This window comes from Pyrgilauda ruficollis, unplaced genomic scaffold, assembly GCF_017590135.1.
Source record: "Pyrgilauda ruficollis isolate IOZ18807 unplaced genomic scaffold, ASM1759013v1 scaffold37, whole genome shotgun sequence".
Taxonomy (NCBI): Eukaryota; Metazoa; Chordata; class Aves; order Passeriformes; family Passeridae; genus Pyrgilauda; species Pyrgilauda ruficollis.
This window is the reverse complement of record NW_024525156.1, coordinates 4,003,591-4,021,326: the sequence shown is the minus strand read 5'-3', so window position 1 is coordinate 4,021,326 and position 17,736 is coordinate 4,003,591.

The following is a 17,736-nucleotide window of genomic DNA, read 5'->3' as shown; positions in this document are numbered from 1 at the left end:
TTAGCAGCAGGGTTGCACAGTACTGTTGGTGATCTTCTACAGCAATATGAAAGAGCTACCAGAATGTTGAGAGCCTTACAGCAGTGAGGAAGAGTAGCATCGAGCAATCAGTGCAATAGCATAAACAAGCATTACCATAAGGGAAATGATCTGCAGAAGGATCATTTGGTATCAATAACCTTCTCTTTAAATTGTTTAAACAACTGTACAAGCTACTTAAGTGTTGCATCACCTGTCTTACACAGAGAAGTTTGCAAGACGAGTTAGTGGAAATTGGCACTTGGATAGAAATTCTTGGATTTTTCAGTTCTGAGTTTCAAGTTGTAATGATTTTTTTGGTTCACTTCTTCCTCCTTTCTTCTTTTTGTTTCTTTATTTTTACAGCATTCAACTTTTTTTTTTTAAATCTAAAATTTCCTCTATATTTTATATCATATCAGATTTTCAGTAGATCTGCTTCAGGCAGAAATGAAAGGATATTTTTATTTGATGAAATATAAAATGCTATTTTTCTCAGTCTTCTTGCTTTATCCCACTTTTTTTCATGTCATGTCATGTATTATAAGGTACAATGCCTATGGAAACTGCATGTTCTGTACCATACTTGCCCTCAAAATAACTAATAAGAGAAATATATAAAGTGTCATGAAGTGGAATGTGAAAAGTTTCTTGAACCCCATGACTTCACAGGTCCAACTCTCATGAAACAGTCATGCAGGAGATTAGAAAGCCTGTAGTACCTACTGAAAAAGTAAAAAAAAATCAATCTCTCATCCCTTTTTTGTGTTTTTTTTTTTTTTTCCTACTGCTTATACTGTTGCCTTAAAATTTCAGTGAATCAATTCAAGTAGTTTGAACTGGTCAGGAAAATGTATGTGACTGCAACTTTTGTAGGGACCTTATACTACTGTATTGGTGTAATTTTGTAACACTTTTTTTAATTTCTTGAATCAGATGGCATTTTTTACTGTGAAAGCACAACTTACAAAAACACAGAAGTTTACCTATTACTCTGTATAATAAAGCATTATACTTGTAACAAAGGTATAGCTAAAATTTCAAGTAAGGTGATACCTGGAGTAGACACAAAAACAATTTCATAGAAGAGTATAGAGCTCAAAAGATCTGTCTGGGAAGAAATACCAACTGTTTATGTTTTACTTTCTTTGACAGAGCATCTACTGAGGGAAAAAGAAATTGGATGTAAATTTTAATTTCTGCATGACAGGTTTTTATCCTTGAGTAGCATATAAAGTGGTTTGCTTTACATGCATGGGCAAAGAAATCTGAAAAGCAAGACAAGTCAATCTGCATGAAAAGTAGTTTCTTTTACACTGGACTTACAGCAGAGTAAATCTGTTAACTTCATCTGGCTTTGATCCAGGTTTAGACTAATGTGAGATGAGCGGCAGACTCAAACAAGATGTTATTAATATGGGGAAGACTATGGTAACAACCAAGCAGGGATTGGGCTTGATGGAAAGTGAATATTTCCACTAAGTCAGTACAAGCAGAGTACCCAGGCAAAACATTTAGGTTATTCTTCAGCAAGTCATGACTCCTGTGACTATACTTTTCAAATAACATACTTGGAGAGTGAAAGTGGGATAGACAATTTTCCATGCCAATAGACAGAGGTCAGAAAATCTTAATTCCCAGAAGGGCGCTTCTGTTCTCCCTCATGAAATGCATAGCATAAGAGGGCAACCCTAACTGAGTTGAACTGAAATCATACCTTAAGAGAAGTTTCAGATGCTCACCATCTCATCCAAACATTTGGACTTATGTAAGAGAAAGTATACAGTAATTGGAGGAGGAAAAGCTATTTTTCCATCTCCTACCTGTGGTAGATTCTCCAGTGTTTTAATATCAAGGTTTAAGTAATTGATTATATTTGTTTTTTAAAAAATATTCCACTATAGTTATATTCACAATTATGGGGTTTTTTTCTATTTTTCATTAGAAAATATGGTATTAAGGAATAAATACAGAAGTGGACAATTGCCTATTTCTCCATGTGTTGAATATGTCAAACTTCCAGTAATTAATATTTTCCCTTTATATAGTGGTATTAGTATGCTAATTTTATACATTTTACCATAATTCAGAGGTTTTTAGTACCTCTTTTCTATACACTACTTTAAGAATTTATGACGATGTAGAATACATAATAATCAAGGTACAAGTAAGGAAAAAAGCAGTATATTAATAGCTAATAACTTCATTAAAAATTGATGAAGCTGTAAACTATTCTTCTTAGAATACAGTGTGGTTTCCATAGAGAACAATTTGAAGGAAATGATTTTTTGTGTCCTTTTTTTAATTTTAGATTAATAGCGCAAGAAATTTTGACCTGGTCATTAGTCTTCATTAAACTGCCAATACAAGATAATAGGAGTCAATAAAGAAGGCAAAGGAACTTTCATAAATAACCTAGTTTTAAAAGACAACACACTTCTTCAAGCTCTTCTACTGGGAACCCTTTAATTATATTGTTTAAACAGACTATTCTTATTGTTACTGATTCCTGCTCAGAAATAATTTATTCTTTGTCAAGATTTAATTTATCATAGAGAAATTTATTTGGAGGTTGTGTTTAAAGCAAACACTGATTAGAGTAGCTCTGACCTTAGCTTAATCAAAATAAACATGAGCAGTATTTTCCAAAACTGTTGATCAAGTGTCTGATTTTAGGAGATCAAATATGACACCATAAAACAGCCTTCAGTGAAAACCTTAGCACTTCCTTTACTTTTGTGCTACTATTGCACAAAATCTGAAATGCTTTCCTATGTAATTCAGCAAGTGAAGATTGGTTTGAAAATCTTACAGCAATAAAAATATTTTCTTCAACCCCTGAAATCCAAGGATTATGTGCATAGCACAGCAATCTATTTTCACAGTTCTTGTGGCTTCAGGAAAGGCAATGTGTATTTATAAACAATCACACAAATGGATCAGAATTTTAAAAGTTCCTCATTTACTTCGCTGGGATCCAAAGGTCTCTGAAAGTCATCTAGGAGGACATTTGGCATCACTAATATTGCTGTAAGGACAGCCTCTTACAGTGAATGCCTTAGGTCTTGCAGTGAGCACCTTATGCACTAAGCTGTGAGAGCAGGGGATGTGGAGCTTCCCATTAGGGCAGAACAAGATGACGCAGGGATTTGCCTTCATAGGAAGGTAGTTACAATATATTTAGAAAGATTTTCGTTGGCTGACATGTATGAAAATAAGTGCCAAATTTTGCATCATTGTAGAAAGCTTATCAGATACAATGAAGCTGCTGTTATTTATTGAAATTGGCCTCCAGTGCAAAGCTTTTCCTCATGGAGATACTAACAATCTCCAGGGGAGATTTCAACAGCAGCTGCTATTTCTACTCCTGTAAGCAAGCAAGGAAGGAAGATGCTTTTGGCAGTGAATGAGAATGATTAGCTCAGGATGTAATTTGTATCTCAGAATTGTTTTGATAGCTCAGCACTTTCTTGGGTATTTATCTTTTCCCAAATGAAATAACAGTCTTTTCAACTTCAAATAAGTCCTGTCTATCTTGGAGTTACAGAAATGATGTCATAAAAAATTCAACATTTCCACTACTTGTATATTAAAATTTACTAATCAAGAAAATATTTGAAACAGAAACTCAAACTCTCAAGCTTCTACTTAAATAGTCTTCTAAATATTCACAGATGCATGAGTCTAAGAAAAGCACACAAGAGCCAAAGTCAGTTTTGAAAATGTGATCAATTGTGATATGATGTGGCAAAAGATAATTAGGCTACTCAGTTGACAAAAATTCCATTTAAGTCTCTGACTAGTACTTCTCCTGACTGGTTTTAGAAGCTCTTCAGCTCTTCTGCTTTGTGCTTTATTTAATTCTCCAGATTGTTCTTTCAGGCCTACTGAGACATGAAATTGTCATCATTCCTCCATATTTAGGCCATATTCCATACTTAGGCCTACTGATTATTAGTTTTTGCAATACAATGGTTGAATGAGATTGTTTTTCCTCTTTTAAGCAGGTGAGAGTGGTACTTTGCAGTTGAATCAGTGGAGATAAAGAAGCAATCTCTAGTGTCACAATCAGTAAAGTTATTTCTTACTTTGGACCAAAGAAGAAACAGGAGTGGGAATTCCAACTATGATAGCCTATGCTTTTTCATCTTTACATGGCCTGCTTCACTCCAGGCTGCAAACTTTTTGATTCTCCTGGATTTGGGGTTTCTGTTGACCTTTGTTCATATCTGCCAAAGCCAACTGCCTTTCAAAGAAGTGACATGTTGATTGGGACAAGTTTAAATTTTCACAACAGAAAGTTACTTTAGAAGGACTAAAATTACTTCTTTCATGACCGACATTTTTTTTTTTTTTTCTTTCCCCTTTCCTTTTTTTATGCTGGGCTGCTTTGGTTTCATGCAATAGAATACAAGTCAAGGAGCAGCAGCCATCTGGAACTGTCACTGGCACTTCCCTGTGCTGACTGATAACAAAAAGATAGAAATAGCTTTCGTAAATACATAAGTAAAAAAAGTTGTTTACCAGATTTTCCTTAATAACTGTTTCTTCAGCATACTTGTATTCAGAAGTCCCAGAAACATTAGTTTATAAGGGAAAACTGTCATTCTTATTGCTTATTTGATGCATACAGTTTTGATGTTGCTTTTTTTTCCCTTAGGGTTTTCTTCAGGGATAAGAGACAGGATGTTCTTTCACTAAATTATTTTCACTTGCTGCTGTTGACCCCATAGGACTAGAATAACCTTACCTACCAAAATAATGTAGGCTGAAAGCAAATGATTGGCATTTGTAATTTTCAAGGGCTAATTACTATGAGCTGCCTTTCAATAAAAGGGGCACATGAGAGGAAGGTTTCGCTTTTTAGCATGTGTAAGCGTTACTGTTCACTGCCTCTGGATAATTTTTGTTTATACATATGTATTTAAACTTAATTTAGGGATACCAGTGGATTCTGGAGAGATCTTTGTTTGTTGGTCCTTTGTATCATATTTTATAGAAGAAATATTTTACCCCTTGTGTGGTAGTCTTGAGAGACTTTAAACCTTCAGATTAGGAGACAAGAATGTAAAAGTATGCTTTAAAGTTAGAAGTGTTTGTGTTGCTGTTTTGGGCTTTTTTTCTAATTCTGCTTTTCATATTTGTGAGAAATTTGGATGACAGCAGTACCTAACCCATGTTATGCACATGAATATTTTTGTTGATATATTCCAAAAAATGAGCAAAAATTGAATACATCATGCATGTGAAACAGTGCTCATTTATATCAAGCAAAGGATGCCAGTGGATGTAAGATATTTTTTGGTTCCCTTCTTCAAGAAGAGCTAAAGAAATGTACATCGTGCATGCTAAAAACCAAGTAGGAGAATTTCTTGAACTGCTTCCACCTGGAAAATAGGAAAATAATTTTAGGAAACTGATTCAAATTACTCTGTCATGTCTTGAAATAAAACATAGCTGTATACCTAAATAAGGACCAACTTTAATTTTTTTATGTAAGGAGTGGAATATCAATGACTACTGAACAGAAATAAGTGTTATAAGAGGTTTAAGTAACTTCTATTCCTTCTGTGATCCATCTGCTTGCTCCTGATTTACCTTGACAGCTAGCTTAAGTGACTAATTTGCAAGATGGTGTGCCAGAACTCCTGCATTTCCTGGAGTGGGGGGAAGATGCAGAAGTCCCTGTGGAGGCAGCCTGCAGTAACCTGCACTGCTTTAGTGCTTGGGCTGAAAGGACAAAGTGTGAAAGAGAGAATGATCTTTTCTGTCACTCCTACCAATCCTCCTGTGCTGCGCATGCTGGTACGGCCACCGGGACACGTATTGGAGAAAACAGTACGACGGAGGAGTGTGAAGCAGTCTGTGGGTTTGACCAGACTCACGGCTTTTAATTTCTACCTTTTGCATATGGGCAGGGGACAAGAACATCTTGAGAAGGTTAATGGGAAGTTAAGCTACAAATTTAAAATCATAAGATTGGAAGGCATTGCTCCATGGAATCTAACTTGTCATGTGAATCACAATGAGAAGTCTCACTGCATTAACAGCCCACAGACAATCAAGGCAGAAGAAAGTTACTTAGTTTCTTCTTATGAGCTTGTTTGTGTGTTGCTGTAGTGTATTCACCCTGGCTGGATTGCAGGTGCTCAACAAAACCAACAAAGCCTCTCTATTCCTCCTCTCTGCATCTGGACAGGTGAGAGAAAGGATAATGAAGGCTTCATGAGCTAAGAACCAGGAAAGATCACTCAACAAAATACCATCACAGGCAAAAAAGGCTTGAATTAGAGATAATAATTAAATTTATTACTTACAAAATCAGAGCAGAGGATCATGTGAAATAAAGCAAAACATTTAAAACACCTTACACTCACTTCTTCCTCCTTCTCAGCTCTACTTCCTCCCCCGGTGGCACAGGGAGGCAAGGAATGGGAGTTTATGGTCAGTTCATCACAGGTTGTTTCTCCCACTGCTTAGGGAGAGGGGTGATTCCCCTGCTGCACCGTGGGGTCCTTCCCAGGGAGACAGTTCTCCGTGAACTTCGCCAACATGAGTCCAGCTCATGAGCAACAGCTCTGTGTGAACTGCTGCAGTGTGAGTCCATCCCAGGGGCAGCACAACTGCTGCTGCTGCTGCTGTGGGTCACTCTTTCTTGGGGTGCAGTTCTTCAAGGACAGGCTGCTCCAGCACAGGAGCAGGACATCTCTCTCTACAGCCTCCCACAGGATCACAGCCTGCCCTCTGCAGGCATCTGCCTGCTGTGGCGTGGGGCTCCTCCACAGACTGCACAGGGAGGCAAGGAATGGGAGTTTATGGTCAGTTCATCACAGGTTGTTTCTCCCACTGCTTAGGGAGAGGGGTGATTCCCCTGCTGCACCGTGGGGTCCTTCCCAGGGAGACAGTTCTCCGTGAACTTCGCCAACATGAGTCCAGCTCATGAGCAACAGCTCTGTGTGAACTGCTGCAGTGTGAGTCCATCCCAGGGGCAGCACAACTGCTGCTGCACCTCCTGCCCCTCCTTCTCCACTGACCTTGGTGTCAGCAGGGTTGTGCCTCACATGGTCTCACTCTGCTCTTCTCTCTCTGCAATTTCAATTGCGCAATAATATGTTTTATCTTCTTATTCTTAAATATGTTATTACAGAGGTGTTGCCACCATTTCTAATTGGCCAAGACTTGATCATCAGGTCTTCTGTCTTTAAAGCTACCAAGGATTGGCTTTGCTGGATATAGAGGAAGTTTCTGGCAGCTTCTCACAGAAGCCACCCTGTAGCCCCCCCACTACCAAAGGTTAGCCCTACAAATCCAATACAGTTATAAAGTTACCCTAAATCATCTGCATTTGTGAGATTTTAACTGCTATTTTCTTCTTAGTTCTGCTTTTTTATGGGGTTGTCTTATACATGGAATTTAGTTGAAATTTTGAGCTAGATACGTCAACAGCAATGATAGTGTAAGTCTAGGGATGTTTCTTGTTTCATTGCGGAGATTTCTTAGGTTTTTCAGGCCCAGCTAGACTTTAATTTATTAGCATTTATTGGCTCACTAAATCTGAAAACCCGGGGAAAAGGATCTTCAACATTATTGAACTTTTTGTTCAATTGCACTATGGGTTTGTGTCCCTACTTGCAAGGTTGTTGGGTTCTGCAAATGTTTCCTAACCCTTGGACTATTTGCTGTGATGTGAAAATAAAAGATTTTTTTTCCTGTTATTTTCAGTAGCTGAACACAAGCTCAGTAGCAACCCTAGTACAACTTCATCACTCAGAGTTCTTATAATTGTACGTTTCAGTCTTTGAAAGAAAGCAAAGACCTGGAGGTTGCTCTTTTTTTAACATATTTACAAATAATTAAACAAAATTTATGAACAAATAATTCTTTCACAGATCATAGAATGGTTTGGATTGGAAGGGATTTTAAAGATTATCTAGCTCCTACCCCATGCCTACCCCTTCCTCTAGACCAGGTTACTCAGAGCTTCCTCCAGGCTTACCTTTGAACATCTATGGGGAGGGGGCATCCACAGCTTCTCTGGGAAACTGTTCAAGTCCCTTACCACCTCACAGCAAAGAATTTCCTCCTAATAGCTAATCTAAATTAGATTACATATTAGATTAGATATCTAATCTAAATTAGATCTAATCTAAATCTAAATGTACACTCTTTTAGTTTGAATACAAGCTCTTTTGTAATGACATGGCGAAGTCCCTCTTTGTCTTTCAGGTATTTCAGGTACTGGAAGACCACAAGTAGGTCACCCCTAAGCATTCTCTTTTCCAGGCTGAACAAATCCAATTCCCTTAGCCTTATTAAGTACATCTGATTTGGTGATTAAGTACATTTGATTGAATTTCTAAGGAAATATACCCAGGAAGCAATTTTCAAAAATTTATGCTAGTTAAGCAGGAAAAACTTATCTTTCATCTGATTTCAGACTGAGGTCACCATTTCAGTTTGGGGACAGGATTAAATTCAACTAAGATTTACACCACACCCCCACTCCCCATACTTAGTCAATTATTTTGATTTCTTTTTAAGCTATACAACCAGAAGTCTGGAAAAGCATGAGACTATGTAGAAGCCTTTTCTTTTAAAGTCTTGACCAGAGGGAGGGAAGAAGACTACATTCCGCATTATGCACCCAGGGACTTTTCCCAAATTCCTGACTTTCTGACAACATTCATAGTCTTCTTTGAAAGAGATTCCAGGGGTCTACACTAGTCTTTTCATCTCTTCAAACAGAAACACTTAGAATTTTTATGAAAAGAAAACGAACACATAGAAACAAAGATGTTTGACATATCTTCAGTCTGTTGCCTGAATCACTTTAACAAGCAGGATACACAGTCAGGTCTGAAGTCATACATGCTACATAGTTCACATGCATTACATGTACTTTACAACATTTATTAAGCATGTGTAAGATATAAAGTAGTTTTCCGTTGACTAGAAGATGTTAATATATTATTATGCTAATCAAAGAAGAAAAAACATTGCTTTGTTTGCTAATCTGTGAAAAGAACATACAAATTTTTGGCTTTCTGAGTTGGCATGTGTATAGACTGGACACTATGTGTCTTTACATAGGACCTGCAAAGCTGAACTGTATTAATAACACAATAAAAGTAATAGCTCTGGAATATGTTTGATGTAATTTTATAGAACTAACATTTAACACTAGGCTAAAACTTTTAACTGTGTTACACTAACCTTAGCTGAAAAAATGACTATGTAAAGCAGACATTTGAAGAGCTCCTTCCTCCCAAGATGATTTCTCCAAAACAATATTGTCTTACCAAGCAGGAAAAGGTAATGAGATCTGCTTTGTAATGCTTGCTTTGATTTTCAGAAGAAAATGTTAACTCAGGGTTTATTTGCTTTCTGATGTTCAACTTACTTGAAGCAAATTCTAACAGAAGTGGTCTGGGAAATATATCTCATAAAGGTTTACCTGAAAATCAATAGGTTACTAATCAGCTTGATCTTTCACTCTAAAAAAACAAAACAAGGCAAAAAAAAAAAAAAACAAAAACAAAAAAACCCACAAAAAAACCCCCCAAACCCACAAAACCTCACAAAAAACCAAAAAACAGCCCCTCCTTCCCCCCCAGCCCAAACAGTGGAAGTTTCTAAAGGTGGAGGAAGCAGTTCTTTCAACTCACCTTCTGAAAAAGTAAAAGGATAGAACAAAGGGGTCCAGATGTATGGTCATGCCTGAAGTACAGCAGCCACTGAATCACTAAGATGATCATTATCTAAGCATAACCAAATCTTTTGAGGTTCCTGTCTTTGATGTAAAGTTCCAGTTCTCTTGCCAAAGGCAAGAGTTATACTATGGTGCATAGTTCTTCCAGCACAGTCAACTCTTAAGTTGGTTAAAAAGTATTATAAAAATACAACCTTTTGTTTTCATCCTTTTTACTTGTGGAAGTGTTGTTCCCTTCAGACTTTCCAGCAGATCTTAAAAATATTCATGTCGAAGACCCGTAGGCCAATATTTTAAAGTTAGAGCCTTGGAATTGTGAAATAGTATGCTGCAATATATTTTCAGCTTTGCAGTAAAGAAATTTACCTAGAGATTTCTGAGTACTGGTAACTAACGAAATTGAACTGTGGCAGTTAAGAAGAATACTTTTGGGCATTGTGTTATATGATAAACTATTTGCAGTCACTAGAATGCATACAAAATCCTTACCTCTAACAAGGTGTTGGATGGATTGGTTCCCTCATTAAGGTTTCCTTTTCCCATCTGCTTTTCTGCTCACACGTGAAGAAAAAAAAGAAAGGACCCATCTTGTCTTTGTGGTGTATGGAAGAGTTGGGTCTTCTGAGGGACCAAAGAGCATGGTGCCTGGATGGTATGACTCTCTTATAGCATGAGAGGGTGATGAGGAGAAAAGGACATATCAGCTTCCTGGAAAACACTGAGGAATACAAGAGGCCTGTGGTATTGGTGGCAGAGCTGGAGGGCACCTATTTCCCTCTGTAGGGGGCACAGAGCAGAGCCTCACGGGATCATTTTGTGTCTATGCTTGTTCAAAAATGTACGTCTGTATTCTCTTCTTACATAGGAGATAAATTTAGTCCAAAGGGCTCTCTTATGAGGGTGTTAAAGCAGAATGTGGTGTTGAATGCTGCATGTTTGTTCCTGAGGATTGCCTCAAGTCTACCTTTACCATGCAGAGTGTCACTGAGTGCTATAGGAATGCAGATATAGGACGTAGGCTACATCATAGTCTCTAGCACACTGTGTACTTGTGAGTACCATAGGAAGGTTTAAGCTTAGACAATACTTTTTGTCTCCAAAGGAAGCCTTGAACTGTGGATAGTGTCACATGCAGCATAATAGGTAGACAAAAAGAGTGCAGAAAGCCCCTTTGTGTAAGGCTCTGAAGGAGACAGGAGCTACATCAAAGAGAGATGAAGAATGACATCCTGCATCCCAATGTAGTTGCACATCACACTGCACTTCCACAAGGTGCTGAGAGCCCATCAGGCACATGCCACAGAGGAGGCCTCCTCCAGTCCCTGCTGCTGCTGTCATTTAGTTCACGTGTTCTTTAATGCTATAATTGGAAAGGATAGCTTGCTTTGCATGAAGGATTAAGGTGACTCAGATCATAGCATCATAGGATAACTGAGGCTGGAAGGGATCTCTTGAAGTCATCTCATTTAAACACCTGCTCAAAGCAGGATCAGAGGTCATATCATACTTGGTTACTCAGGGCTTTTGTCTAGGCTGGTTTTCAGGGATGCAGACCCCATTAAGTCCTAGAACTGTGACAGGGAAAGAGACAGGGTCATATCACAGTAGAGAAAGAAAGGGAAAAGAAAAGCAGAGAATGTCTGTTTCTGAAGTATATGCAGCAAATATAAATACGTGGAAAAAGTAGAGATTTCCAATACTGAAAAATGTACAAGGTGTCTCCAATGAGTAGATAATACCAGAGCAGAATAGAAAGGGCAAAAATAATTACTTTAAATTGAGGCATGTTAAATCAATGAGCTCAAAATGAGTGATGGGTCTCTGTTATGCGGTCAGTTATATTAATGATGTAACTGATGTATTTTAGACCTAAGAATATGTATTTATGCAGGTCTATGTAAAGAATAATACATGAATGATGGTTAATTTTAATGTCTGACTTATTTACATAAATCATTGAAACTCTGACAAATTATCTGGGGTGCACACAATAGGGAAGTTTATATGAGAGGAGTAACAGAGGAGAATGAAAGGCCCTGCCTCAGGTAGTTAGCACGTGATGCTTAGGTTGCAAGAAGTTGGTTGCAATGAAGGAGAGGAAAAATATGCAGGAATGATAGCATGCAAGTGTAAGGTAAAATGAAACATTCTAGAAAGTCTACATTATCTTTAGGAGGCTGGGAAGTCAGGGTAGAGCTAAATATGAGAGGTGCTACAATTCATCCTGGATGCCTTAATTGTTTTACATGAGGTATAAAGAATTTGTTTTATAAATGTATAGAGGATATTCTCAATGTCTAATCAAGATGTCTTGAATCCCCATTCTTTTTCTCTCTCTCATTGTTTTTTTGGTTTTTTTTTTTTTTTTTTTTTCTCCTTTCCTTTTCTGGGAGACTATCCAAGTTATCTTTAGAAATTAATTCTGTATTAATCTTAGATTAGGTTTTCAATAAACCTATCAATTAACATCTTCATTGGATATGCTATTATTTATAGTAATATGTTTTTAGGTCAATCTGCTTCTGGCTAAACCATGTTCTGTACGACACAAATGGATGTCTAGAAGGAGTTTTAAGCCCTCAGAGGCTGTGTATGACATTCAGCTGTTTTGCAAAATCAGGTCACATTTGACAAGTTATGGGGAAAAAGAAAGCTCATAAGCAATAACAGCAGCTCTGCATGTGACTTTTATGCTACAGCTTACAATGATGGATATAATAATTACGAAATGTGTTAAATTGGCAATTATTAAAAAAAACCTTTCAGGACTAGCTGCAGAGTTCACATAGCACAAAGAAACATTGTGATAGCAATAACTGCAACTAAAAGACATTGAGAGAATGATTGTACTAAAAGATGTTGAGAGCTTAAAAAGACAGTTTTAGCGCCACCGTCTTTAATTCATCAGACCATGACAAGTTCCAGCAGCTAGGTATTAATTAAACACACACCAGTTACTGCCTAGCCTGTGAATCTGTAGCACTCATATGCTTTTTTCTTTTTCTGAGGTCCACATTTTACCCAGCTCTCATGAATCGTCTAATGTGTAATGACAGTAGTTCACCTAATATATATTTTTAGGATCTCCTTATTTTCCTTGCATCCTTATTGCATGAGAAACACTATCGCTTTCTTGAGGAAGGTAGGCATAACAAATATCACTCAGAAAATTCTACTGGTATTTATGATTATCAAAAGCCTTAGGAATAAACAGTGAAGACACATCATTCAATCTAATCAGCAGCATCATACTAGCCAGAGGCTCTTGGAAATGAGAGTCATCAAGTCCTCATCCTCTGCCCATATACAGAATGTTTTATTCCCAGCTCATACCACATTCCCAGCTTGACAGGAGCCTGTCTGCCCAATCCATAGAGGTCCTAGTAGATAGAAAGACCTTTTTCTCCCAATCTTTAGTGAGATATCATCTCATGGACTACAGGTTGCTGAAACTGTTAAGGAACTGGGAAAATGAAGAAATATCTTGGTGTTGTTTATCCACCATGCCACAATATTAGTGGCACAAAAATTAGAAAAATGTAACCATACAATTAGGTGCCATAAAATTAGGTGCCATAAAAATCAGGAAAATGTAACCATACACTTCTGTAGTTTTGAAGATCTAAATGAGTCACACCTTAGAGAGAAAGACTTTAAAGCCCCAGACACAGCATTTTAAAAAGTGTATAGAAGTATTTTTTTGCCTTCTCAATTCACAGGTTTCCTTTTCGTCTTCCTTTGTATATTCTAAATTAATAACAAGACTGTCTTATACCTATTCTTCCTCAAGAGGAGAAAAAAAAAAGCATAGAACAACTGCCAAATCTCACTGGCTATATAGAAAAATTATGCTATCAGTTCAAAATTGATGTAAAATAACTACATCCCTTGAAGGGAGGAAAGGTAATAACTTTTGGAGTCACAATCCCTAACTGAGCCAACCAATCAAGATTAATGTTATCTTCTGGGCTTCAGAATGTAGATTACTCCAAGGTAATTGATCATTGTAATTCCACCAATTCATACTGAGAACAGGCCATGTTTATAGTTGAAATACGGAGTTTATGAACAGTGTTCTGCCCAGTTTTGGAGAAAGAAAACAACAAAAACCAAACCCACTTATGCTACCTCATGAAGTATTTTTTAAGAGCTAAGGAACATCTGCTGAAATGTAATACAGAAATAGTTCATCATGGCTGCTCACTAATTTTCCTTGTGCAACACAATTCTGAATTGTTGGTAAATCTTAACATTGTAAGACACTTCTACAAACAGCATTCTTTCTATGCTCCTATATTGGTCACTGTAAATACCACTTAACCATTGATTTTACAAGTATGGTACATGGCAGCATAAGTAATCATGTCTTACAAATAAAAGTGAGATGTGTATTGCTCTCATATGGGCTGCTGGCATATTATTTTTTCACCTAAATTCAAATTGTCTCTTTCTCATGTGTAGCAGTAAGCAAGTTGCTTATTATTATTATTATTATTACTATTATTCCTATTAACTATTTATTTTTCAGTGAAGTACGGAAACTACAAACAGAGATAAGGGTCTCATTGTGACTGGTGAAATCATAGTGTAAGAGGAAGATCAGAACTGCTTCACATCATGGATGTTCTAGGAGATCCCAGGAATTTTACATCCTGTTCCTGGGTGTTACTTTCACCACATCTTCAGATCCTTAGGAAATGGCAAGACAGTCTCCTCAGCACCTGGCTAGTTTTGTAAGCCAGTGAGGAGACCACAGGCAGGATTTATTCTACATTCTTCTAGTCATCCTACATCCTTTCTTAGTCGTTCAGAAAATGTTGCCTCATAAAGGAAAAGGCAGTTTAATTCTCTGTTAAAAATTATAAAGAATATTTAGGTATAGCTGTACTGTGGGGTCCACAGTCAAGACTGCTTTGAGTAGCTGCTCAGCAGCCTTTGTAAGAGTCCTGATCCACATCTTTTTAGTAATTTATATATCTTTACGTCTAAATATATTTTCCAATAAAAACATGCCCAGTTAACTTTCAAAAAGCATTGATGTTTCCAGTGGTTTACCAAAATATCATAATGCTCCATATTACATCTGAAGTGGTACAGAAAGATGCAGTCACAGCTCCCTTATCTCCCCTTCTAACACAGATAATGATGCTGGTCTGCATGTGAGTACTTGGTATTAAACTGTGGATTTTAATATCTGTTAATAATAAATGCCTGAAAAGTATATTTTCTCAGATTCCTTTAACATACACTATTGACAGCTGACAATTTAAGTTCGAGAGGAAGAGAATGACCATCATCCTTATGATTTTGTGTTTCTTATCTTTACTGCAACACCTTTGCTGAAAGTGTGTCAGTTTCAAAATTTTCCAAGTATTTAATGTTTTCCAGTGAGCTAATTAGGTCACTTGTTCATGGCTTGCAATTACTTCTGTTTACATACATCAAAATATGTCTTAGGTCTCAAAATAGTTAACTTACAGTCTAGTAATTGGTCTTTAAATAATTGCTGGTTTTGAGAAAGGCCTCTGTAATGACATTTGCTTCAGAAGGGTTAAGTGTAGAAATTATCTTTTTTTATATAAAAGATAATTTGTCCTAGAAAATACACTTTACTGACAAATGTCAGGCTGATTCTAAAATATCTGCTAGAAACAGCTACATGATGATATTTTATCTATAATAAAGGTGAGTAAAGCAAATAATTTTCTGGGGTTTGGGGTTTTTGGTAGTCTTGTTTGTGTTTTGGGAGGTTTTTTGTTACTAAAACAGGATCTTATGCTTGTCTAGCTGTAAGGAGCATATGTTAGCCACTTTAAGATCCCAAATGCAACTGTGACTACGTCGAAGTTGTGTTTGTATTCAACCAGAAAGAGCAAATATCAGATTGAAAGGAGAATAAAACCTGTCATATTTGTAAAGCACTTGGATCTCTACCCCTTGGCTCCTATATTTTTGTTTCTAAATTGAGGGAGGCATAAAAACTTATTTTTGTTTTGATAAGTCTTTTCACTGATTATTCTCACATTTATATTGCTGCCTCCAGTAAGGAGGAGGCAGATGAGAAAAAAAATGTATCTTATGACCTTTTCTGTTTTGGAAAAAAAAAAATCAGAAACCAACCTGCTTGTGATTTGTCATCTTGTTTACAAGTTAGCTAAGCTTTGCTTTTTAAAGGAGCTCCTCTTATGTTTTTATAAATTATGTTTGAAGACAGTTTTACTTCTGTCACTTGGTGCAGCTGTGCAGGGAATATGTTGGAGAATTTGATATAGTATTGACATTATTTTATGAAAGCAGTGTCAGGTTTTATTTGTGCAGATGATAGCTAAGAGACCCAAGTGACTGGCAGTTATTACTGCGAACATCAAAGAATATAAGCAGATGGGAATGAAATACACCCAAATATGGGACAAAAAGTTATGCCAATTTGTTGTGCACTGTGTCAAGACATAAGGCATTTAATGACATTACAGATTTCCAGGCCAGGTGTATTCTTTTAAACTGGATACTTTTAAACTGGCATGCGTAGCTAGTTTAACCTGGGGTGGGTTGGGGGGGTGGGGGGATGGGAAGTGCACAACGACATAAAAAAACTGTGGCTGTCTTGATGACTTCTTCATACCGAGACACCCAGCATCTCTGCATGTAGGACAGCTGTTCCAGAGCACCTCATGAGAATTTTATTCACCAAATGTACAAAATTAGTACCTGAAACATCAGCATGGTTATTATGTGGATGGCACACAAATTGGTAAGTACCTGTGGTTTAGGATGACAACTGAGTCAAACCCATTCTTCGGCATGTGTGTTCCAGAAGGGGCAGCATTTTTGACCCTTCAAGGATCTCCCTCAACTCCTCCTATGCTTGCTTCAGAGGATTGATGTACCTGGGTGCTATTCAGCTGCTTTTGGAGTTACAAAGAAAGAAGGAGAGGCATCTCCAGTCTGTAACTGGACAGGAACGAGCTGTAGGGTCTATGGCACTCAGGTGTTTCACCTAGTGAGCAGCTGCACAGCAAGTCTTGCCCTGCTTTGGCTGTGTTTTGTTTCCATGTTGTATGGACACAGGAATGAAACTTCACGCACCTCAAATATCAGAATACCTCTGGCCACAGTAGAAGAGGTCAGAAACACAGTAATCTTGTTCTCCTTGGATGCTGTTTTCTTCAATTCTCCAAGCAACTTTGCATTGTTAAAGTTTCATATTTGCGTACAAAACCTGCAGATTGCTGATATAAAGAATTTACCATGGAGGTATAAAACATTTGTTTCCGAAGCCTGTGGCAGTGGAAGTACTAATGAAAGAATTTGAACAATTTTTTTGTGTTGTTTGAACAAGCAACCATAAAGATTACAAATGTTATTGCAACAGGAAAGCAGCTGGAGTCAATTTTCAAGGCAAGCATCCTGTCTTAGCCTTCTTAATAATCTACTTCAAATAGTGGTGATACAGGGTTATTTACAAGATCAAGTGAAGGGAAAGGAAAGGAAACAGGATGATGTTTTAGATATTCTAATGAAAAATAATTTTTAATTTTTTAATGACCAAACATACTGGAATAAGGAAACAAAATAGTTATACTGAAACAAGAATATGTTATTGTGTAAAAAAAATGGAATTCACAAAACACTGTTAAATATACACAAATTTAATGAGAATGTGAGGAAAACGTGTGTCTTACATTAAGCACAGCATTAAAATCTCATAAGGGAGTATTAAAAAAGGTATGACTTTCATATATAAACTCATATACTTATTTAGTTTTAATTTTACACTTTTTTTTTTCTTTGAAACCAGAAGCACTTGAAGTGTTTATTTTAAGTATGAAGACTTTTATCCCTTAACATGGCAGAAGAAGCTGACATTTCAAAAAAAACATTAAGTATTGCTGGACTGAACTTGGTTTATAGCAATAAGTACTGCTGTTATAACACTCTAGGGTCAGAGAATCAAAAATTGTGTTAAACATTTAATATTCAGAATTAAATGATGGACTGGATTGACAAAA